Source organism: Euprymna scolopes, chromosome 36 (genome assembly GCF_053919585.1).
Source record: "Euprymna scolopes isolate OS-2025 chromosome 36, ASM5391958v1, whole genome shotgun sequence".
Classification (NCBI taxonomy): domain Eukaryota; kingdom Metazoa; phylum Mollusca; class Cephalopoda; order Sepiida; family Sepiolidae; genus Euprymna; species Euprymna scolopes.
The window spans coordinates 40468159-40493569 of record NC_136517.1 but is presented as its reverse complement, the minus strand read 5'-3'; positions in this window follow the sequence as shown (position 1 = coordinate 40493569).

Genomic DNA, 25411 nt, shown 5'->3' with positions numbered 1-25411 from the left:
GGTTGTTAGGAGAAATATTATTATTCTCATTACTATTATTATTATTATTATTATTATTATTATTATCATCATCATTATTACTAGTTGTATGATTGTAGATGGAAGGGCTGCTCGAATGGTGTATTGGATTAGTAACTATATCAGATGGAGGATGGGAAGAAGAATAACTTGAAGACGAAATATTAGTGTCTGTTATGGGAGGATTGCGTGGGAGTTCAGTAATAGTGCAAGAATATATAACATCTTTATGAATGCAATCATTATTGAGTGGGCAAAGATGTTTGTTATTACAATTACAGTTAGTTTTGGGTTTAATTGGGAAAGGGATTTTTTGGGCTGATTTAATTTTTTTGTCATTAGATGTTAATGTTCTTTGTGCTAAATTAGGCATTGTTGAATAAGAAATCCGGATTGAATTTTTATTGAAAATAGAACTATATCTGTGTGGGTATTTGAAAGAGTTTTTTACAATGTTGAAGAATTCCTTAGGTATATTAGTTTTGACATTTATGCTAAATGGAGGATTAAACCAAATATTTTTCTTTCTTCTGATGCGACTAGATGGGTTAGAGGCATTGCCATTAGAATTTTGGTTTGGATTATAATTGTTATGTATGTATGTATGTATGTATGTATGTATGTATGTATGTATGTATGTATGTGTGTGTGTGTGTATGACATGAGACGATTTCAATATTTTTCCTGATTCCGATACAATAACCGAATCTGTACTCACATATCGATTCTGATACAGTTACTGATTCCGATTCAAATTCCTTATAAATCTCAAGATATTTCACTATTAAATTCTTGTTTTATCCTGATTACCGTAAAAAAAGACATGTTAAATTCGCATACCTTTTTATCAAACAAAAAAAAAAGAACTCGTATGGCTGATCTATAGATTTTAGCTTTACTGGTAATTTCAAATCAATAAGTATTAATTTTTTTCATTACTTTCAACACCGGAAAATTTGGATTCTCACAAAATCAAATCAAATAAGAATAATTAAAGGAATCGTGATCGGCATCGGAAATATTCACAAATCCTTCCGAATCTGATGCCAATTCCAATAAAAGTCGATTTTTTCCAATTCCCAATATATATATATATATATACAAACACACCGCGCATAATCGTAGTCGCGGTTTGTTTATATATATATATATATATATATATATATATATATATATATATATATATATATATATATATATTAAAATATTTTTTGCGGGGTACAAAATTTTATTATGGCTATGTAAAGACTAAATTTAAACTTGTTCGAAAACATTATTTATTTTAGATTGTGAAATTAAAAAATAAAAATGAATGCGTCAGCTGACCGGTTTCGAAGCTCGCTCAACAGAGCTAAAATCGAGCTTAATTACGTTTTAAAAAGAAAAGGGGGGATCAATGAATCGGAGATGAAAAAGAAGGGGGAATATATGTATAAAAAAAAAAAAAAAATGGGGAGGATGAATTAATTATTAAATAGAAACTAGATTAAGCCCTAAGAGATTCTCTTTTTTGTTTGCAAAGAGATGGCCTCAGAGTCTTAATATATATAGTTACTAGAATTTTGAGATGGTAAAGAGAGTGCGACTTACTAAGGATGGAAATAAAGGTCCGCACTAAAATTCAAAGCGCAAATACTATTATTTATAAGGTGCTCTCCTATAGATGAGTCATGGTTACTGTTAAAAACGTCCGAAGGTAGGTAGTTTCCATTTCGAATTTTGGATGGAACATGTTGTTTTACCCTATTATCTAATCTTTTAGACGTTCGCCCGACGTAGCGCACACCGCAGCTACATTTAAATAAATAAATAATAGAATTGTTATGGTGGGGGGGGAAGAACGTATATATATATTTAAGATTTGTTGTTGCCATTTTTAGCGATATTAACAAAATAGTATTAAAGGGACCTTTATGCACGTAAAATAATATATATATATATATGTATATGTATCAGTATTCTTGTAACAATCGATATTTATTATTAAAGGAATCAACGCCACAAATAGAAAGAAACACCGGTTAATATATATATATATATATATATATATATATATATATATATATATATTTAATTATAATAGTAGAAAATAATTATGACAGCCCCTTTAAGAAATTCGTTTCTCATCGTTGAGCACTTTCAGTTGAATTAAAGTCGGTCAATTTAGCTCTTATGCATAGATCATCGTATAAGGATTAAATCACTGTCTGACTGACGTAAATGAACATTTAAAAAATTAAGATGTTTAAATTCAACGTTATTTCAAGCGGTTAATGGTAGCCGAATGGATTAGGTCTCCGCTAATCGAGTCAGAGATGTCTCGTGATACGGGGTTCGAATCGTTCGACTGGTATTAATCGTGACACCCTGCACTGAAGATTCCCGAAAGGATGAAACACTAGTATCTGTAGGTATTTAATTATTATAGTAGAAAATAATATATATATATATATATGTATATATATATGTATATATATATGTATATATATATATATATAGAGAGAGAGAGAGAGAGAGAGAGAGAGAGTATGATAATTATTATATTAATCGATGTTTATTTACATATATATATATTATTGTATTATTATTATTAATCGATATTTATTTCACGTTATTGTTTTGAAAAAACTTTCTCTTTATATATATATATATATATATATATATATATATATATATATAGCAAGTTATGAAAGTATTTATGGCAATTAAGCTACACAGAATATTTCGCGTTTCATCCTCGTGAGAAGTTGTCAGGTAATGCCTCATAATATATATATATATATATATATATATATATATATATATATATATATATATATATTAGTGTTGGGATGATTATTTCGGGAAACTTTGAATATTTTAAGAGATCCGAATCCAAAATAATCGATTCCAAAACGGTTTGTTAAATGTTTTCGTTTCAATAAAACTGAAACAAACACACATTTATATATTCATAAGAAGTTGTTTATTTACCACATAAAACTGAAGGGCACAAACGGGTCAGAACTCTTATTACCAGATGTAACATTGACAGCATTGGATTTTATTCTTTTATAGGCCAATTATTGCAAACAAAGTACACATTTTAGAGTTAACTTGTCCATTCTCTTTGTAAACATTTTCGCACCTATTTCCTAACCGCTTATATGCCTCCTTTAAGGATGTTCCCACTTGATGGAAAGATTTAAAGTTCTCTGGCGAAGGTTTTCAGTTTCGTTGGCGCCGACTGGACATTGTCGTTGTTTGTCATCGGCATCTTTTGGAATAAATAACGTTGTATTTTGATTTATTCACGTTGGACGTGAGTGAAAAAAATATAAATGCAAATCTCACGATCAGTTTATCAAAATTTTCGGTAAAATACATGACGGAAAACATTCATTACTTTTTTGGATCACACTGGAAGTTATATCAACATTTAAACGTATACAAACTCTTAAAAATGGAGAATGTGGTTCGAGCATTTGTTACTATAACTAACAGAACAAAAAAGATATGGAAAACAAATATGTTACACATAAATGTCTCTACTGCTTAAGTTTATTGAATGCGTATTTTTAGTTCTAGTCAAACTTAGTGTCGACTCTATTAAATTAGAATGAAAAACAAAATGGCTGCTTCATAAGCCCTGCAAAACGGTCATTGATAAACGCTCAAAATCTAAAATTAATAAAAAGCATGTAGAAACGCATCAAATAAATCTAAACAATCGAGAGAAATTTTATGTTCTTAAAGTATTTTATATACTTTTAGATTTTTTTTAGTAATAATAAGATAAACGTTATAATAGCTCCGAAATAATTATCATGGGAACCCGGCCTTGCTCAGCTGTTTGTAAATGTATGTTGAGCAAAAAAAAAAAAAAAAAAAAAAAAAAAACCAAAAAAAAAAAAAAAAAACAGTTGTAGTAAGCAGGCAGGCTGGAACCTGTACGGCGACGGAGGAAAAGAACTTAAAAAAAAATAATAGTAACGTCTTTGCCGTTGCGTCCATCGCCATCGCCAGGCCGGAAGTCGCGTAGGTTTAAATCAAGGCTAGTCAATCGAAAAGAGGGGATGACTTTCGAAAATATCAGGTAAAAAAAAGAATCCCTCCCTGTAGAAAAGTGTCCTGTTGAGGGTAAATAATTAATGTTTGTAGCCAATTTTTCGATATTTGTCGTCCGAAGGTTGGAGCTTCAAAACGCTACCAATCTCGTGAAAATTTGTCGCATCCGTCGAAAGTTTTAGGCAGACATACAAACATACATACATTTAAACAGATATGTGAGATTTCAATTATAGATTGATGTGCAAAACTGCTTTCTTACTCGAAGTTATAAAAGAATTGTTTTGTTCCTTTTATTACGCAATGATTTCAAAAGGCAGCCTCCTATTTTGGGAGAGGGATTTAGCAAAAAGTGTGAATCAATTTCTATTCTTTATATTATTATTCACTCACAAGAAGTCTTTACATAGGCTATTATAAAAAAAATCGTTGTTAAAACTATTTTGGTGTTACTTTGAATCTAACAACAAGTCTCCCCATATTTCCAGTACTCTCCACCTCTTTCGATACCATTTGAAAGTTAATTTGCGTTATCGCAACAAAAGCTTACCTTTAATTTCTCGCCGGTAGTCGCTATTGTTCTTCATTAAAATTTGAGTGGCAATAAGACTCTCAAATGTTCTAGTCTTCTTTGCACTCATCCTTTGCTCTTGACATATCAAAGGCCTTCGACAAGGTATGGCATAAGGGCCTACTTCACAAGATTTCCAGCTACGGTATAACTGGAAATGTTTTCTCAATCATTAAATCATTTCTCTCCGATAGGCTCATAAGAGTAGTGGTCGATGGACAAAAATCAGAGGCCTGCAGTATTAATGCTGGAGTCCCTCAGGGGTCAATCCTGAGCCCAACTCTCTTCCTGATCTACATCAATGACCTCCCTAAACACATACTTAAATCATTCGTTGACATCTATGCTGATGACACGACCATCTATGGCAACACATCAAAGGCTGTAAATGACAAAGTTCTCTCTGATTCTCTCTCCTCTGATCTCGAGCGCGTGGTTCAGTGGGGGAATACGTGGCTGGTTACTTTTCATGCATCTAAAACCAAACTACTATCTTTACATCATCAACGCTCTGATCCCCATCTGGCATCAATTGAAATGGGTGGCTCTCGTCTAGGAGAAGCCCCGTGTTTTGACAAGCTTCTGGGTTTGTCCTTTACTCCTGATCTGAAATGGAACACGTACACCAAGTCTGTTGCCAAGGTCGCTGGAAAGATGGTGGGATCCTTCTACCGCTCCAGAAAATATCTCACTACTGATGCAATTCTCTATCTATATAAAAGCCAAGTACGTCCAAGGATGGAGTACTGCTGCCATATCTGGGTAGGAGCTGCTAAAAACAGCCTATCCTGCCTTGGCAGAGTACAAAATAGACTTCGTGGCTTAGTGGGGGATGCTCTTTTCTCTACCCTGCAACCTCTCTCCCACAGAAGAGACATTGCGAGCCTGTTTTTGTTCTATCGTTATTTCCATGGCAAATGCTCGTCTGAGCTCCATTCTCTGCCCCCCCCCTCGCCAATCTTTTTCGAAAAACACCCGACTAGCTGAAACCACCGTCAATAATTTTCCCCACTCTTTATCTGTGCCTAAATCAAAACGTGGATTCCATGAACAAAGCTTCTTTTTTAGAAGTTCACGCCTGTGGAACTCTGTTCCATCTTCCTGCTTCCCACCTGACTACAACTTGGATGTCTTCAAGTCCAACGTAAACAAATTCCTAATGAACCGCCCCCTTAAGTAAACACTTCATCAAATCTCCACACTAACGTACTGTACTTGCAATAACCCTTATACCTGAGTGGCTTCCGGGCCTTGATAAGTGGTGACCACCGTGTAAAAAAAAATACTCCATGGTTAGTGGCTTTTCTCCTCGGTCTTTTCATCCTCCTTGACCCATCGACAATTTGGTGCGGTGTTAGTCGTGCTAACGCCAGTTTTTTTCCGGTGGGGGATGAACCAGGAAAGAGAAGCAAAAGAGTGGGGGCAGGGAGATGGAAAGGGAAGAGAAATAAGGAAATGGGGAGGGAATGGGAAATGGAGGAATGGAAAAGGGGAATATGGACTTTTCATTTTTGGTGTACCAGTTCTCTTGGTTGCGCCTTTTTCTTTCATAACTGTTGCAGCTTCAACCCGATTAGAATATTTCGCTCATGTGGACTAGTTTCTGCACTCAAAGGTTTTCCTTAATATTGCAGCTGTTTTCAGCATTATCGTGGGTTGCATAATCTCATTCTCTCCATCGATTCCGATTTCTCTTAGTCTTTTTCCGAGTTTTTTTTTATTTTTTTATTTTTATTTTTTTACTTTTCCTAGGGTTTCTACAATTATTGGCATTAGTTGGCCTTTTGGTCAAGATCAAAGTGTAGTATCTGTTCTTCAGATGCTGCACTTCATTTTCTTGTTCTCTTTCGGTGGAGGAGAAATCCTTCACGACTGAGACAATTTTTATTTTTGTACCTTTTCTCCGCGTTAAAAAACGACCCTGGTGTCTAACTCTGTCCCGTGGGGAGGCATAGTAAATAGGTACAATTATTGGCATTATATTGATTTTCTGCAGGTTCCATACTCCTTTAAGTTCTCTGGCAAGTTCCATATATTTGTTGCGTTTTTTTCTGAATCTTTGATCTTCATCTTGTAGGCTGCTGGGACGGGAAATTCTACATTTTGGCAGTGTCTTTCCATCTTGTAAAATAATATGATGCCATCCGGTCTTTTTGGTTAGACGGGTTTATCTGTTTGTATCTCAATATTCCAAAGGATTTTGTGGCTTTCAATTTCCTGTCTCTGGTTTGTGTTTGAATCATTTATCAACGTGTTCGAGATATAGTCATCTGCAGAGTTCTCAGTGCACTGCCTTAGCCATGCAGTCGTACCTGTGCTTATCTTCCTTTTTGGGCTAGTTTGCTGCATTCACTTATTATGTGGTTTAATGTTTCCCCCCCCTCTCTCTCTCTCTCTCTCTCTCTCTCTGCCCACAGACAGTGTCTACATTTAATTTTTATTTGTGTTTTATCTATTTTAGCTTTTATGTAGTTGATTATAATTGCGTTGTTCTGCGCAGCGGTCGGCAGAGATTCTGTTTCTCTGTTCGTGTGTCCTTTTCTTAGCCACATCCGGGTGCTTTCATAGTTCTCTTCTTTTGCTACTCGGATAAATCGTTCATGTAGCTCTTTCTCTTCCCACTGCTATTTTTCTTATCTTTTTGTTTCTGGTTTCATCGTTTCTTGTGTTGTTGTTTGTGGTAGTATCTCTCGCTGCGCTGATCAACCTTACTGTATTCTGATTTAGGTACTTTTCCAGGACTTTTTGTTCCTTCTACGCAACCTTCTACGTTTATAAGTCTTCTTTCTACTTCGGCCCTTTACACATAGAGTCGGTCAGTATCGTTTTTTGTTGCAATGCATTGTGCCTTGTCATTAATTTCTTCGTCCTCGGATCAAGGTGTTTAAGTTCTTTTGTTTGTCACTCTTATGTACTTTAGAGTATTTAAGTAGTGATACTATCCCTTTATTTAAATTCTACTTTATAGCTGTGTTTCTTACAGATGTTTTGTTCTTCTCATGTACTCTTTTTATCTTAGCTTTTATTTCTGTAGACTTTAATGATAGATTTCCAGGACTCCTAGATATATGTAAGAGTCATTTTCACCGAGCACGCTCATCTTCTCTTGGTTGGGAAGCCCCATACCCTCTGATCTCTCTCGTCTTGTTTTTGCTATTTTTAATTTCTAATAATGAACATCTTTCTGTTTTAAATTTAATTATAATATTCTAGCTGAATATTCTAGTTTATATCACTCAATTTTTCAGTTCATTTTGCTTTCTACAAACAGCTTTAGATCATCCCTATACATGAGATGGTTGATTCTTGTTCTGTGCCTGTAAATTTGCATCCAGCATTACATTATCTCAGTATGTAGTTCAGTGGCACAATGGCTATGATAAAGAATATTGTTGATAGTGAGACACCTTTGACAATACCTCTCTGTATTCTTATATAAGACAGGTGATGTACTCCAACTGTCAGTTCCAGGTCTCCAAGTTTCCGTTGCTTTCTTAACAATATTAATAATCTTGTCAGATATCTTGTACATTCTTAGACATTAAAGTTATCCATACTTATGGGATTCTGTCGTAGACTTTCCTGTAATCAATCCATGCCATAGCTATGTTCTTTTTCCTGATTTTTTTCTCTCTCAGTATTTTAATTATTATTATTATTATTATTATTATTATTATTATTATTATTATTATTCACTAGGAGTTTTCTCATAGACCAACATCAAATAATTATCTTTTTGGGGACCACCTGTGTTATTACTCGGAGTCTGAGTGACAATAACTTTCCCAGATTTTTAGTACTCACCACGCCTTCTGATGAAATTCTTTAATTAATTTGCGTTATTGCAGTAGCCGTTTACCGTTGATTTCTCGCTGGTAGTGACCGTGGTCTTCACATGAGTTTGGGTGGCAATGAGTCTTCCCAAAGTTCCAGCCCTTTAGTACTAATCCAGTTTAATTTCTGCGTTCTTTTTACTCGGTATTTCCATCCTCCTTGCCTTTTCTCGATTATTTGGAGTGATACCAGTTTATGCTGACATGACAGTTTTTTTTTGGGGGGGGGGGGCGGGAGAGTTAACTTACAATTATACAGCTTCGCTTTTCATGATTCCATGTTGTTTTCATTCGTGTTTTACCACTTTGATAGTTTCTATATGCCCAGCTTCCGGTTTCCTTAATATTTCAGCCGTTTTTATTGTTGTTGCCTGTTGTATCTTCTCGGCCATTCCCCCTGATTCCAATTCTCCCATTTTGTTTCCAAAGTTTTCCGGTATTGTTCCTAGTGCTCCTACTATTAGTGATTTTTCTTGACTTTCTTCATCTTCAAGCTCTCTGGCCAGTTCTGTGTATTTGTCCCGCGTCTCTATCTCTCTCTCTTCTTGATATTCACTCTGTGGTATGCTGGAACTGTGAAATCTACGATGTGGCAGAACTGTTGCTTCTTGTTAACTATTATCACATCCGTCTCCGTGCTTGGATAGGTTTATATGTTCATATCCCCATTCTCTAACTTTCGTTCTCGCGTATTGCAGCTGTCTTTGTTTTTATTGTAATATTTGTCTGGGTGCTCAAGCTGAAGTTGTCCGCATAATTCCCTGTGTGCAGCCTTCCCACTTGATCGTGTCTATTTTATATTCTTTTTGAGTAAGTTTGCTGCATTCGCTGATTATGTGGTTTATTATACCTCTCCTGGTACAGATGTTGCTGAGGATTGAGCAACTCTTGCCTAACAATTGCACGCGCTACTGCCCCTAGGGGGTACCCTTTGTCTTTCCAAACCAAACGGAAGCCTGGGGGTGCGAGGGTTATGATAGTTTCTACCCAGGAATGAGTAAATAGACATTTTATTGTTTTGTTATTATCAGTGAAAAGACTAAAATTATTCAGTATTTTTTTTAGATGTAGAATACTGCTGTTATAACTTGGTTATTTTTAATAATACTGTTATTGTTCTTAACATAATATTCGTTGTTATTGTTATTCTTAGTAGAATTTGCAATTGCAGCAGTATTAATAGGTGTATTAACATTGCGACAAAGGGGCAGTAAGTTAGAGGAGGATTGAAACTAAGGATCATTACGGCTACTATTCTCATTTAGTTGGTATTTTCATTACGTTTCAAACAAAGAAAGATTGAACCTTTATAAACTCCGAACTGATTTTTTCCTCAATAATGTATTAGTTGCATCATTAATCTATATTTTAATTTTCACAGTATGGGTTTCCCCATATATATATATATATATATATATATATATATATATATATATATATATATATATATATATATGTACGTGTATGTATGCATATTTATATATATGTATGCATATATGCATGTGAATATATGCATATATATGTATATATAAGTATATATATATGCATCTATGTATATATATGTATATATATGTATATATATATATATATATATCCCTCCTCTCTTTGAGAGATAGAGAGAGACAGACAGACAGAAAGAGAGAGAGAGAGGCAATCGTGATAACTACCTATCCGTTTCATAGGTATCCCCATTTCCCTTATTAAACTGTTAACTACCCCTCTTCCTCTCTTCATGTACCCCCTCCCCTCTCTCCATCTCTCTCTCTCTCTATCTCTTTACATATATTGAAATCCTTGTCGTGTCTGGTTAAAGTTTTCTTTAATTCAACCTTTCTTTTTTTTCTTTTTTCTTTTCTCTTCTTTAGTTGTTAAATTTTAAAAATTAAATGCTGCTGAATCTAAATGAAGAATTCCCCCCCCTTTTTAAATCATTTTCTTTTAATAAAGTCTTTTCAAATCATAATAACCACTTCTGTCCAAGTCTGATGAAGTTACTAGATCATTGATACGATTCGGTTACGGAAACATGTGTAACTAAACAGATAAAACAGTAATAATAATATATATATATAAATAAAATAAAATTTCCAATAAGTTTACTAAGGTAATCAAAATGGTAAACTTAAAATATATTATAAATATTAAAGAGTTAATATTTACAAGTAAAACTATCCAAGTAGGACTATACACTTATCTTGTGCTTCCTTTTTTAAAATTAAATATGTTTTTAACTCTTTTTCAAGATGTCTTTTAACATATTTTATTAATCATTTGTTCATATATATATATATATATATCGATTCCCGATTCCGATTAATAAGCCTAACACTAATTGTATATATATATATATATATATATATATATATATATATATATATAACTACTTCATTTACTCACATAAACCTAATATACGAAAGTATAGATTTATGCGTAAACTTTAGTATTTACTTCAAAAGTGCTCAATACGTAGGTAGAGCTAGTTAGTAATTTATAAAATATATATGGCGATTAAGCTACACTGAATATTCTGCGTTTCATCCACTATAGGATTCGTCAGGCTTATGCGCGAATTCTGTGGTTGCTTCTTGTTTTTATATATATGTTGAGGATTTCTAGTTAGCCAATCAGCTTTCTAGTATCCACCGCGCCCCTTCCTATCAGCCAATGGGCATGCATTTTATCGAACAAAGGATCTGTTTAGAACTAGGTTAGTGGTTTAAGATGGATTTTAAAAGCTATACCCATCCTATATAACAGAGATTAGTTTAGTTCTTCCACCCCCAACCAGTGTCAATATTTAATTTTTCACAGCGGAATTATTTCAATCCTAATGTTACTATCACTATACATCGCACGCCTATTATGTTACCTTGCACCTCCTCTCCTCTTCCGATGAGAAGCATTATGCTTCGAAATACTATAGTATAAAGAGTTCTTACTAATTCTACACCCCTAATTGAGGTATACCCTTATTGAATAAATGAATAAATTTATATACATTTGTATATAAAATTTTATATTGTAATTTTTTTTTATTTTATTGATACGCTATATACGCTACCGAACAATTTGTGGAGCTTTGCATTATCCCGATAAATTTCCACTTAAAGAATGTATATTATTGTTTTCCTTTTAGCTCTCTAATATATATATATATATATATATATATATATATATATATATATATATATATATATATATATACATAACACTCACGATGAGAACACTTATCTGAATATAACAACATAGTAGAACCAGTGGAAATTCCACGCTAGTAAATAAAAAAAAACAAAAATAACAGGTTGGATGATGTACCATTAAGGACTTAACTAAATCACAAAGCTCTGTATCTTCAGGCCCTAATAACTCTGCTAACAATTGTATCAATTTGATGAACTATTCTGATCTTATCTGATTTCGCAGTATTGAGGCAGTGTGGTAGCCCTATTTTTTGGAAGTCAATAACACAAACATTTGCAAATAAAATTCCCAGTAATGTCTGTCCTTAATGTCTATCAAAAGTTTAGTAATCATCAAAAATAAAGAATGTATTTAAGTTCTAAACCCTTCGGACCTCATATATATATATATATATATATATATATATATATATATATATATATATATATATATATATATATATATATAATTATTAAATTTATTTATACAAACATTAATGGCTACATATGTGCATACATGTTTCTGTAATCACCCGCGTTGGGGGATTACGTCTTCAGGCCAAGAATTACCGTCGAAAACACAGTTGAGTTTTCGACGGTAATTCTTGGCCTGAAGACGTAATCCCCCAACGCGGGTGATTACAGAAACATGTATGCACATATGTAGCCATTAATGTTTGTATAAATAAATTTAATATACCTGCTCTGTTCACTCATGGAGCACTCTTTGGTAGACACATGTTGTTTCATTGGATGTACTTCTGGGAAACTAAACTCTACTGGCTATATATATATATATATATATATATATATATATATATATATATATATATATATATATTCCAAATTTCAAAATGTTGTCCATCATACCGTTTATTCTTTTTAAGCATCTTAATATGTCCAATTTTTTACAGAACTTGTTTCTTAGCGCAGAATGGTTCATGTAATTATTATGTTAATGTTTTAATTTTATTGGAAATTCAAAGATTGCATAACTAAAAATATATTATGATATTCGGATTTTCTAATCATGCCCATATCCCTATATTTTCTTTTAAAGTTGACGAGCTCCTGTTCATCTGATGAGTAAGGGCAGGATAAATAATAAAAAAAAATTGATATCATAATTACATGAACGATTCGTCACTACGAAACAGGTGCTGTCAAGAATTGAACATTTTTATATGCTTAAAGAAATCAACGGAAATTGGACAATAACTTGAAATTTAAAATATAGATGTTTGTCGTTTATATATGCTCGGTAGTTACGTCGAGTTTCATAAATTAAAGCATTGATATAGATAAAAGGTGAAATATAATGAAACAATGGAGCATGCATGGTCCCCCGTTAGCGCACAGTGAACGACGCATAAAAATGACTAAGTTCAGCATTTTCCCCACTACATATAGCCGCAATAGTCCCCAGGGGACATCAAATCCTGGTTAAAATGAACAAACGGTACCGTTTTAGGCCTTAACATATGTAAATTTGACTTCTGCACCATGCAAAAAAAAGGGTCATCATCCCTCCCCGCACACACAGTTAGTCCCAAAAGCCCCCAAGGCCCAGCATATTTAAATTTGAGTTCAGCACCATGCAAAAGTGCTCAATAGTCATACACACAAAATTTTGGACAAATATGATAAACAGTCCCCAAATGGAGTGGGGCACATCCAAAAGTTATCATGAAGTGTAGAAAAACAAAATTATATAGACATCAGTTAGTTACAACTTTTCAGAAAATTTTGTAAAAGTCCAAGGCATCAAACACTAAAGGTGCCAATTTTAGCCATATTAACCCGAAAGGCACACCTGAGGGGGGGGGGCAACCGGAGTTTTCCCGGGAAATCCGTTCTGTTACTTTTTTTTGCTCATATCATGTTTAATGTGTGTGCAAAATTTCAAAAAACAAATTTCAAAGCGTAGTTATTGAGAAAAGTGCGGACAGACGAACGGGCAAACAGAAGAACGGACGAACAGACGAACGGACGAGGGTGAATTTCCACGTCACTCTCCTTTTGTCATAGGGGCGAATAAGCATATTTCCTCATAAACACATATATATATATATGTATATATATACATATATATATATATATATATATATATAACTACTTAATTTACTCGCATAAAATTGATATACGAAAGTATAGATTTATGCGTAAACTTTAAGTATTTACTTCAAAAGTGCTCAATACGTAGGTAGAGCTAGTTAGTAATTTATAAAATATATATGGCGATTAAGCTACACTAAATATTTCGCGTTTCATCTACTCTAGGACTCTTCAGGCTTATGCGCATAAGTCTGAAGAGTCCTAGAGTGGATGAAATGCGGAATATTCAGTTTAGCTTAATCGGCGTATATATTTTGTGTGTGTGTGCGCGCGCATGCGTGTGTGTGTGCACATGCGTGTGTGTTTGTGCGCGCGCGTGTGTGTGTGTGCAGTATGTATGTATGCCGTAATAGCAACGTAGGACAATACAAAGAGTACAATAAAGAAAAGGAGATTAAAGTCGAAAAAACTTTAAGTAAAACAGTTCATTTCACACACACACACACACACAAACACACATATACATACATATATATATATATATATATATATATATATATATAAATGCCTGTGTATGTGTGTATATCTGTCTGCGCGTGTTGTTAAGTGTGTACGTTTATGTATGTGTATGTATATGTGTGTATGTGCACATGTAAGTATATAACTACATAAGTCGCCAGCTGTAGGTTGGGGCGAGCCAAAGAGAGAGAGATCCATCATCCTGTACCTTTTAAATGCCTGTTTCTTTGTTCTGTCAAGTCACGCACGGTTGCGGCCTCCGTTCCATTGCTGTGTGAATTTACCCTGAGACCCGACACTGATAAACCAGACGGATCCCTAAAATCTGAAACTGAAAAAAAAAAAAAAATGCCAGTTTAATGCGTACGTCTCCGTCGCCATATCTCAACTATGTCTTTGAACCTTTAAAGCAAAACCTGTTTCTGTTGTTCCAACCAGAACTTCAAGGCATCAGCGTGATTTTCAAACAACGTCTCATACGCTGGTATCGATTTTACTAGAGAATCTAAATTACAAGCATGGACTCAACTATAGTATCCAATTAACCAGCATAAAGTTGCTTTTGTGTGTTATCGATCACCACTGGTTGTGACGTAAATTTGTTGAGTTGGCCAAAAGTGTACGTAATAGCAACGTCTCTGCTTCGTTAACATTTGTATATGGTTTGATATTTGAAAACTATTAAATAAGAGACAGTGTTTCTGAATTTTAGAAACAATGATTGATAATCCATATTATTTGGATTATTTGGACTGCTGATCTCATCTTGAGTGTTATTTATTCAATGATTTTGTCGATATCACCTCCGGCCTTCTTCAGGCGTATATTGTCAAACTCGGCAATATTTCTGTCGAACTGGGATTCTGAAAAAAGAAATTATGAACGGAACCTATATTTAACCGGACGTTCTAAATAATTCGCAATTGCATTTTGAGTGTTAATTACAACTGAAACACAGCACTTTATCCACTACGCAACTAGTCCTTTTTTGATAAGATACACTTGAAGCATATCGAAGATAACATGGACAGAAACGCTGTGCGAATACCACTTAAGATGAAGAGGATGATCGGAATAATTCAAATAATACGAATATAAAGCGTTCTATGACTGGCTCACAAGGTGGTGTTCCCTGGAAGCTGAGTGACAACAAGTCTCCTCAGATTTTCCAGAACTCACTACCTCTTTCGATAACATTTGCAAATAAATTTGCATGGCCGCAACAGCTGCTTACCATTGATTTCTCGTTGGCATCGGACATTGGTCTTTACTGGAATTTGAGTGACAATAAATCTCCCCAAGTTCTCTTCGCACTTATACAGTGGAGGTCTTGTCAGTGCTCACTCCTCGGTCTTTCCTTCCTCCTTAACTACTTGGCTATACGGTCCCGCTCTTTTTTTTAGGGGAGGGGGCAGTGATGTGGAAATGGGAGATGGGTGGGGTTAGAGAACTTATAGGTATGCAGCTTCAATGTTGTTGGTTCCATGAAGGGCTTCCTGTTTTGTGTCTGTCGCTGTTTGTCTGGTCTGCGCTTGTGGTTCGTGTGTGTTAGCCTCCACATTCAACGGATTTCCTTAATATTTCAGCTGTTTTCATTATTGTTGTTCGTTGTATTTTTCCAGTCTGATTCCAATTTCTCCCAATCTTTTTTCAAAGTTTTTCGGAATTGTTCCTAGTGCTCCCACTATTATACAGGGTGGCCGAAAAGTCCCAGGACACTGGCCGAAAAGTCCCACTGTGTGCTTCATTAAAAAATACTGTGTTTTATTAAAAATACATGTATAGTGTCCTGGGACTTTTCGGCCACCCTGTAGGTATTATTTGAATTTTCTCCATCTTTCATATCCTTTTCATCTCTGGCTAGTTATGTGCATTTGCTCCGTTTCTCCTTTTCTTTGAGATTCACCCTGTGGTCAGCTAGAACAGCAAAGTGTACGATTCGGCCGGATTTTCCGTGCTTGTTAATTATTACGATATTATTATTGGCTCATAAGGAGCTTTCATACAGGTCATCAGAGGTATTTCCCTGGAAACAGCCTGCAGTGTTCCCTTGAATCTGAATGACAACAAGTCTCCCCAGGGTTCCAGTACTCTCCACCTCTTTCGATAACATTTCCAAGTAAACTTGAATTATCGCAACAGCTGCTTGCCATTGATTTCTCGTTGACAGCAGCTATTGGTCTTTACTGGAATTTGAGTGGCAATAAGCCTCACCACTAAAATTCTTTCTCAATTACTTGTCTCCTGCCTTACAAATAGTATAGCCCTCTTCCCTTGTGTATATCGCCTCATATGAAAAACATTTATTTCACAGGGTTTATCGAGGCCCGAAGGCCCCTCGACGATAAGAATTAATGCATGCACTGTGATGAAAATTGGATAGAAGTTTTTTTTTTGTTTTTTTTACACGGTGGTCACCACTTATCAGGCCTGGAAGCCACTCAGGGATAAGGGCTATGGTAAACTATTTAAGGGAACGGCTCAATAAGAATTTGTTTACATTGGACTAGAAACGACTATGATATGCAGTAGTCACAATCAGACACTTCTAGGAAAGAAGATTTAGTCGTGGAACTTGCGTTTAAATCTAGCCGCAAATAGAGAATAGAGATATGTGTAGCACATGTTTACAGAACTTATGCATTTTTTGTTATATGGGACCAATGTATTTAAATTTATATTCATATGCAATTAGAAGAAAGCACATTATTTCGTTAGGTTGCAAATGAAAATGTTAGGGAAGCGAGAAATACTGTATTTTTTGTACAAAATGAAAAAAATTAAAATCATTTCGTTTATTTATTAAAAACTTTCATTAAAATCCATCTTAATCATAGAAGACTTTGTAAAATGTGAAATGTAATTTGGAACATATTGGTGGTGATGGTAATGTTATGTTTCGTGTATAAATTTTATACACGCACTTTTACGAAATGCGTGTAAAAGTATATACAATCGTGGTTGTTTTAATCAAACAAAAACTTCTTCAATCAACAAAGTTTTATTTATTTTACAAAAGGATAATCTGACAAGCGATAGAGTTCGGTCAGTATGGGGTGGCGTCCAATCGAACGACAGGAAAAAAAGTATCTCGCTGGCTTCGCTCTCTTCTCTCTGTCTAATTATCTTTGCTTTACTTGTTTGTTTGTTTTTTTATTTTACTATTTACATCATCCCACATTCCTTGATCGAAATTTAATTGTTCTATTATGTTTACTTGTTTGAGATACTTTTAGCAATTTCATTCCAGAATTCAAAATTTCTCTCATTCTTTTCTGATCTGGATTTTTGGAGCATTATGTCATCGCCAGACATCCGATTTACAAATGGTTTTGCTCCGAGTTCTTTCTGGCATTGTCCGTCACTTGAGAAAAATCCACGATCGATAGCTCGAGAAGAGTGACTTCACTGTTGTATTCAAGTCAAATATGGATGCTTTGTAAGGGGGTAAGCGCGTATATTAAACATTTCATATAAGTAAGCATGTCCTTGAAACTATTATTGAATAAGATTAATAATAAAACATGGAAACACCGAGTAATGCTGTGATGTCTTTTAATTGGTAAGTGAAAAACGAAAATCATTTTAATTCAATTTTGCCAAAGACTTTCGAGGGAATCTACCTTCCCCAGTGACTACTTAATAATATGTTTTTATAATTATGTTTAATATACTTAATATATTTATATATTTTATAAATTTAATATATTTTATATTCAATATATTAATATATACATATATTTCATATATTTTTATATTTAATATATTTATATATACATATCTTTAATATATTTATGTGTTTAATATATATTTATATTTTCATATTTAAAAAAAAACATATTTAATATATAAATAAATTTTACAACTTTAAATTTATTTTTATATTTAATATATTTGTATATACAGATATTTATTATATTAATGTACTTAGTATATTTTATATTTAATATATTTATATACTTTTATATTTATATATTAAATCTGAATATACATATAACGGTTACTGTATTAATATATTATCGTGGGCAGTAGTATATTTTATATTTAATATATTTATATACTTTTATATTTATATATTAAATCTGAATATACATATAACGGTTACTGTATTAATATATTATCGTGAGCAAACTATTAATAAAGGGTACATCTTTGATAACGCTTTTTAAATGTACTAGCAGTTCAGTCCGGCTTTGCTCGGGCCCTATGTACTGTTCATAACTTTATGTGCATATGTATGTATATATATATATATCTAATTTTAAATAAATAAGAATGTAAATATACAAACTACTAACTATAGTGGGGGTGATAAGTAGTTAAATGGATTAATCCAAATCTTATAAATACAAGAATGATAAATTAAAAAATTAAAAAATGTATCCATTTTAAATGTGGAAATTGATGAATCGCACAGGTAAGAAATTCATTTTTATACTAGGAAAAGGTTAGTAATTACAATTAAGAATAGGAAATTAGGGAAAAAAAAAATTTTTGTAACTTGTCTTCTTCCTAAGATTAAGGGTGGTGGTGTTTGATCAACACTGCTGGGGAGCCATGATGTAATACACTGTTTTGTTTTTAAATCCCCGAAACAGTGTTTCATGGTAAACAACTGATGATCCCTTAAAAAATATAAAAATTGGTATTATAGTAAATTTGAGAGTTGATGCAGTGATTGCAGGTGATTAAATGACTTACTGACTAGATGTTTTTTTTGATGAATGATAAAAAATAATTTTTTGTGTGGTTTCAAATGTTAAAAACTTCAAAGACTATATATATATATATATATATATATATATATATATATATAAAGTTTGATTTATGTACAAGTAACATACTTTCAAAATTTCAAGTGTTTAGCTCCAAAAATTGCGGAGTAGTTTGGTAGAGTCTGCAAAGCTAACTCTTGCAACTTTCACTTTTTCGCAGCCAAATTTCCGCTCAAACCTGATTAAAAAGCTTGCTGTATGTCTGAGTACCCTTTATGTAATATTTCAAATGTTTAGACCCAAAATTGACTGAGTAGTTTGCTAGAGACCACAAGGATCATATCTTTTGAACTTTGACCCGTTGGGAGCCAAATGTTTCGCCAAAAATCAATTAAAAGCTTGCCCTATGTCTGCTTACACTTTATGTAAAATTTCAAATGTTTAGACCGGAAATAGGCTCGGTAGTTTGGTAGAGACCGCAAAGGTCAATTTTTAAAAACTTTGACCCCAATTCTGACCATTTAACATGCATTTTTTTGGCTCAAATAAAATTAAACGTTTGGCCATGTCCAAGTAATCTACATCTAAAATTTTAAGTGTTTAGATCCAAAATTGGCGGAGGAGTTTGGTAGAGTTTTCAAAGGTCAAATCGTTGAATTTTGACCCTTGACAGCCAAATTTTTAGCCGAAATCCAATTAAAAAGATTTTTCTAGATCTAAATACCCCTTATGTCAAATCTCGAGTATGTAGACTGAAAATTGAAAGAGTAGTTTGGTAGGGAAATGTACACACACAACCACACACAGACAGACACTTTCACTTTTATAGATATATAGATTACATTTTCTAGATGTATGGGCTTCTGAAAAAGTAATATATAGTTATTCTTGGAAATCTACCAGGTGCTCAGAGAAACAATTGAAATTATTTACGTCCGCGTTGATAATCTTGATACATTAGAATATTAAACAGTTTGAGCTTTCATAAAAAAAAAAAAACTAAATGAATGATGCATAATACATATTTTTACTATTCCTCCCACGTGGGCCAACTTGAGAAGGAGAACGGCGAAACAATATTGATATATATAGACACCCAACAAAATTAGGGGTTTATTACAACCGCGTTTAGGTCCTGGATATGACCTAAAACTATATCCGATGGTGAGGGCCGCAGCTTGCAGGCCTTAGGGAGTGTGGAGCCACCCTTTAATTGCCATTGCTCCCAGGTCCACTCTGACCCGGAGTGGTAGCACCTGTTAGGGTCCAACTATGGGTTAAATAGATTACGACTTAAAAAACAAATATACTATATTAAAAAAAGAGTTCTTCAAAATCTCCAGATTCGGCATTAAATAACCTGAAAAGGGTTGATATGCCGTAAAACAAAACAACCAACAACCAACAACCGCGTTTAAAGTACATAGGCTTTACCGTAAAATTCGAAATAATGAAACATTTTGTACTCGTTTTCGAACCGTAAGCTCTATTATTGGTCAGTAAATAGTTTATCCATATCAGCCGCGGTGTCAGTGGCAATCGGCGGAGCCGATATCACCCGATGCCAGCATCGGGTGTCGCTTGTGACTCACCCACCCATCGTCCCGTATAAAGATTGTCCTCATTGTTGAGTGTGTGTGTGTGTGTGTGTAGGGGTGAGGGGGAGGAGTTCGAAGAGGGGGGAGAAAGTTGTAAGGTAGGAGGGGGGAGTCAAAAGGCATCGATAAGGATCGTATAAATAGCAGCGTACTTGTATATGCTAAGCAAGTGACAACGAAGTAAGGTACTGTGAAAGGGGGAGACAACCATTTGGTTGACGTGTTGAAAAGGTAGGAAGAGAGAAATGAGAGGATTTTAGTATGAAAATATAGAAAATAGCATGTATATATTCAAGTTGGTGTACTCGACGTTTCCCGGGTGTTGAGCATGTCACAACATGTAACCAGAATTATTCCAGTATAATCGTTCGTAACCATCTACAGCATAATGTATATGTTAGCATACACGCACAAACATACGTACATCGCACACACACACACACACACACACACATATATATATATATATATATATATATATATATATATATATATATATATATATATATAAGAAAATTATTTTGCCTTTCGGATTTCCTTGAGTGAATCTTCATGCAAGCTGAAATATTATAGACGGTTTGGTCTTATAAATTTGTTTTTACATCTCACACATTTTTTTCGCTCGTTGTTTTTAAAGGACATGTGCATGTTTGCAATTTATGACTATAATAAATTGCGGTTTCATTTAATGCCATGACCAGCAAGTTCTAACATTGCTACAAATATATTTTGCTGATTTCTTTCTGTCCTCTGATTAGAAGCATAGAAAGAATAGCATTCTTTGAAACTCTGCGGAAGAAAGAATTTGTAAATTGTTTTTTGGAGTATTCAGTCGAACAATAAATTTGGATTGTAAATTTCAACTTACAGTTATAATTTTTTTTCTCTTATAATAAGTTCTACTCTCTATTTTGTATTGAGCTTTTTTGGATTAAATTATCTATATATAAATACTGGTATTCATATTAGATTGAAGTTTACCATTGGCTATTTCAGGTAAACACTACATCTTTTATATATATATATATATATGTATATATATATATATATATATATATATATATATAAGAGCAAACAGTTAATAAAACATGTGAAAAAAACAATTGAAAAAGAGTTAAAAATCTATTTAATCTGAAAAGGAAACACTTGATAATTGGATAGTCCTTAATCCGCGGAGTTTCGAAGAAATATTTTCCTTCTCATCAGAGGGTAGTAATTAGCAAAATCCGAGATCGGATTTTGCATCCAAAAGTATTTGATGAAACTACAAGTAAGTCAAAGATCTTACTTGATGACAAAAAGTGAAGCAGAGGGAATAGGGTGAAGAAAAGGGTGATTACACGTGAATGAATAGTCTGGTGAAAGGTAAATAATCCAATGACGGTAAAATCCAAAAATATAACCCCAAGAAAGTTAATTGAGTTTCCATTTGCACAAGTAAAAGGAAATCACGTAATTGGAAGAGGGTCCAAAATAATTCAAAAGGCCGAAATCCATGGAACAATTCAAAAATATTTACAAAGAAAAGAAAAGGGGAAAATTCCAATAATATTAATAAAAGAAAAGTAAGATATGCTTTTCACACGACTGCCGAGACATAAGAAAGATCAGGAAAGAAGAGGAAAAATCAGGAAAGAAGAAGAGGAAAAAAATTTAATGGTGATAGAATGAAATATAAGCTAGAAAAACAAATGTCAAAATGACCCAGACAAAAAGGATGTTAAAAGGCGGGTAAAAATATAGGGCAAAAAATTGGTCAACTGGAATGTACTAAAGAAAATGTCAGCAAGAGTTGCTAAAAGACACTAAATGGAAAAAAAGAATTAATAAATAAATAAAAAATAAATAATAAATAAATAATAAAATATAAAAATAAAAAATAAAAAAATTAAGGGGGGAAGATGCCCGGTATCTGCAAATTCAGGATAAAGCAAGTAAGAATGTAAGTAAATGCATATAGTAAAATATAAGTAACTATACATGCAGGATATAGATGTGCGGGTAGATAGGAATATTTAAAGACTAAGACGGAAATTGCAGATAGAAAACCGACCAAACAAAGAAGAAATAAAGAAGTAAAATAAAGGATTATTAAGTTATAAAGTATTAAGAAAATATGTAGAAAAAACGATAATGTTAAAGAAGGATTATATATCTGAAAGATTAAAGTAATAACTCTGTAATTTCAAAATACCATAATTAAATTTGGACTTATGTTTACAGAAAGAGATCAGTTCGTTTTTAGAATTTATTATATTGTTACTTATATATATATATATATATATATATATATATATATATATATATATATATATATATGCATGTATGTATTTATATTTACATATGTTTCAACCACTAGAATCCAATTAATAATCCAACAGTTTTTTCAGACTTTTAAAAAAATTATTTGTTAATTCATTTTTATATCTTTGATACTCTATATTTTTATCTTCATATTAACTGCCGGATCATATCCAACCCCGCCCATCTATTTAAAGGTTTGTCTCGTTCTTTCTTTCTTTCCTTCTCTCTTAATAACTTACCCATCTGTCGTTTCTTTTTTCCCTCCCTCTCTCTCTCTATTTCCTTATTTCTCCTCTTCTCTGCCCCTGGCTTTTTTAATTAAACGCTCTTCCATGTGATCGGTTTTCGACCAGAAATTTCGCTGTTAAGGAGTCAAAGTTCAAGCATTTGACCTTTGAGCACTTTACCAAACTCCTCCGACAATTGTGGGTGTACACACTTGAACTTTTAGATATAGGTTCCTTGGACATGGATCTATCTTAATAATTTTATTAGAGCCCAAAACAATAAATTTTCAAGGGTCATAATAGGGGTCAATTTTAAAAAATTAACTCTTTTCTTTTGTTTTTGCTCACCATACACCTACAAACACCCGGGCAACGCCGGGCTGAAATGCTTGTATATCTATAAAAGTGAACGTGTCCGTGTATCTGTCTGTGTGTATGTGTGTGTCTGTGTGTGTACATTTCCCTACACAATAACTCCCTCGATTTTTAGTCTACGGATTCGAAATTTGATATACAGGATACTGAGATTTGAGAAAATCTATGTGATTGGTTTTCCGCCAGAAATTTGGCTGTTAAAGGAGCAAAGTTCAACGATTTGACCTTTGCAAACTCTACCAAACTCCTCCGACAATTTTGGGTCTAAACACATGAAATTTTAGATGTAGGTTCTTTGGACATGGATCTAACTTAATAACTCGATTGGAGCCCCTAAAAGTGAATGTTAAGGGGTCATAATAGGGGGCAAATTTAAAAAAATTGACCGTTTTGTTTGTTTTTCTTTTTGCTTAGCATACACGTCACACCCGTCCAACGTCGGGCACCCATGCTAGTATATATATATATATATATATATATATATATATATATATATATATATATATATATATATATATATATATATATAAGTAAAAATACGTGTTTGTCTGTCTGTGTACATTTCCCTACCAAATAACTCTGTCAATTTTCAGTCTACAGACTCAAAATTTGATATACAGGGTACTGAAATTTGGGAAAAATCTTTCTAATCCATTTTCGGCCAAAACGTTGCTGTTAAGGGGTCAAAGTTCCATCATTTGATCTTTAAGAATTCTACCAAACTCCTCCGCCAATTTTGGGTATGCACAATTGAAATTTTAGATATAGGTTTCTTGGACATGGATCTTACTTCATAACTCAAGTTAAGCCCAAAACAATAAATGTTAGGAGGTCATAATAGGTGTCAAATTTTAAAAAAAAATGATCTCTGCGGTCTCTTCCAAATTACTCAGACAATTTCTGGTCTAAACATTTGAAATTTTACATAAAGAGTATCCAGAGATAGGGCAAACTTTTTAATCGGTTAGGTCTAAAATTTGAGCTACCAATATATAAATGTTATGCATGTATGTTTGCATGTCTGCCTAAACTTTCGACAGAGGCGACGGATTTTCACAATATCAGTATCCTTTTAAGCTCTGCCCTGCAGACGACAAATACTGAAAAATTGTCAAAAACATTAATTTCTTCACCCTCAACTGGACACTTTTCTACAGGGACTGCTTTTTTCGCCGATATTTTTGAAAGACGTCCTGTCTTTTCGATTGTCTAGCCCTACTTTAAACCTACGTCACTTCCGGTTTGACGGTGGTCATAACAGAAAAGATATCACTTTTTTTCACGTTCTTTTCATTCTTCACGGTACGGGTTCGAGTCTTCCTTACTACTACCATTTTTTTTTTTTGCTCAACACCTCCAAACACCCGGGCAACGCCAGGCTAAAATGCTAGTATATATATGAAAGTGAAAGTGTAAATCTGTGTGTCTGTCTGTGTGTGTGTCTGTCCGTCTGTGTACATTTCCTGTCAATTTTCAGTCTACAGACTTGAAATTTGATATACAGGATAATGAGATTTGGGAAAATCTTTGTAATCGGGTTTCGGTAAGAAATTTAGCTGTTAAAACGCCAAAACTCAGAACCCTACCAAACTCCTCCGGCAATTTTGGGTCTAAACACTTGAAATTTTAGATATTGGTACCTTCGACTTGGATCTACTTTAATAACTTGATTTGAGCCCAAAACGTTAAATTTTAAGGGATCGTAATAGGGGCTAAATTTTAAAAAAAAATTGACCGCTGCGGTCTCTATCAAATTACTCAGACAATTTGTGGTCTAAACATTTGAAATTTTAGATAAAGGGTATCCAGAGATAGGGCTAACTTTTTAATTGGTTTGGGTTGAAAATTTGAGCTACTAATATATAAATGTATGTGTGTCTGCCTAAAACTGTCGACAGTGGCGACGCATTTTCACAAGATCTATATCGTTTTAAAGCTCGACCTTTCAGTAGACAAATATCGAAAAATTG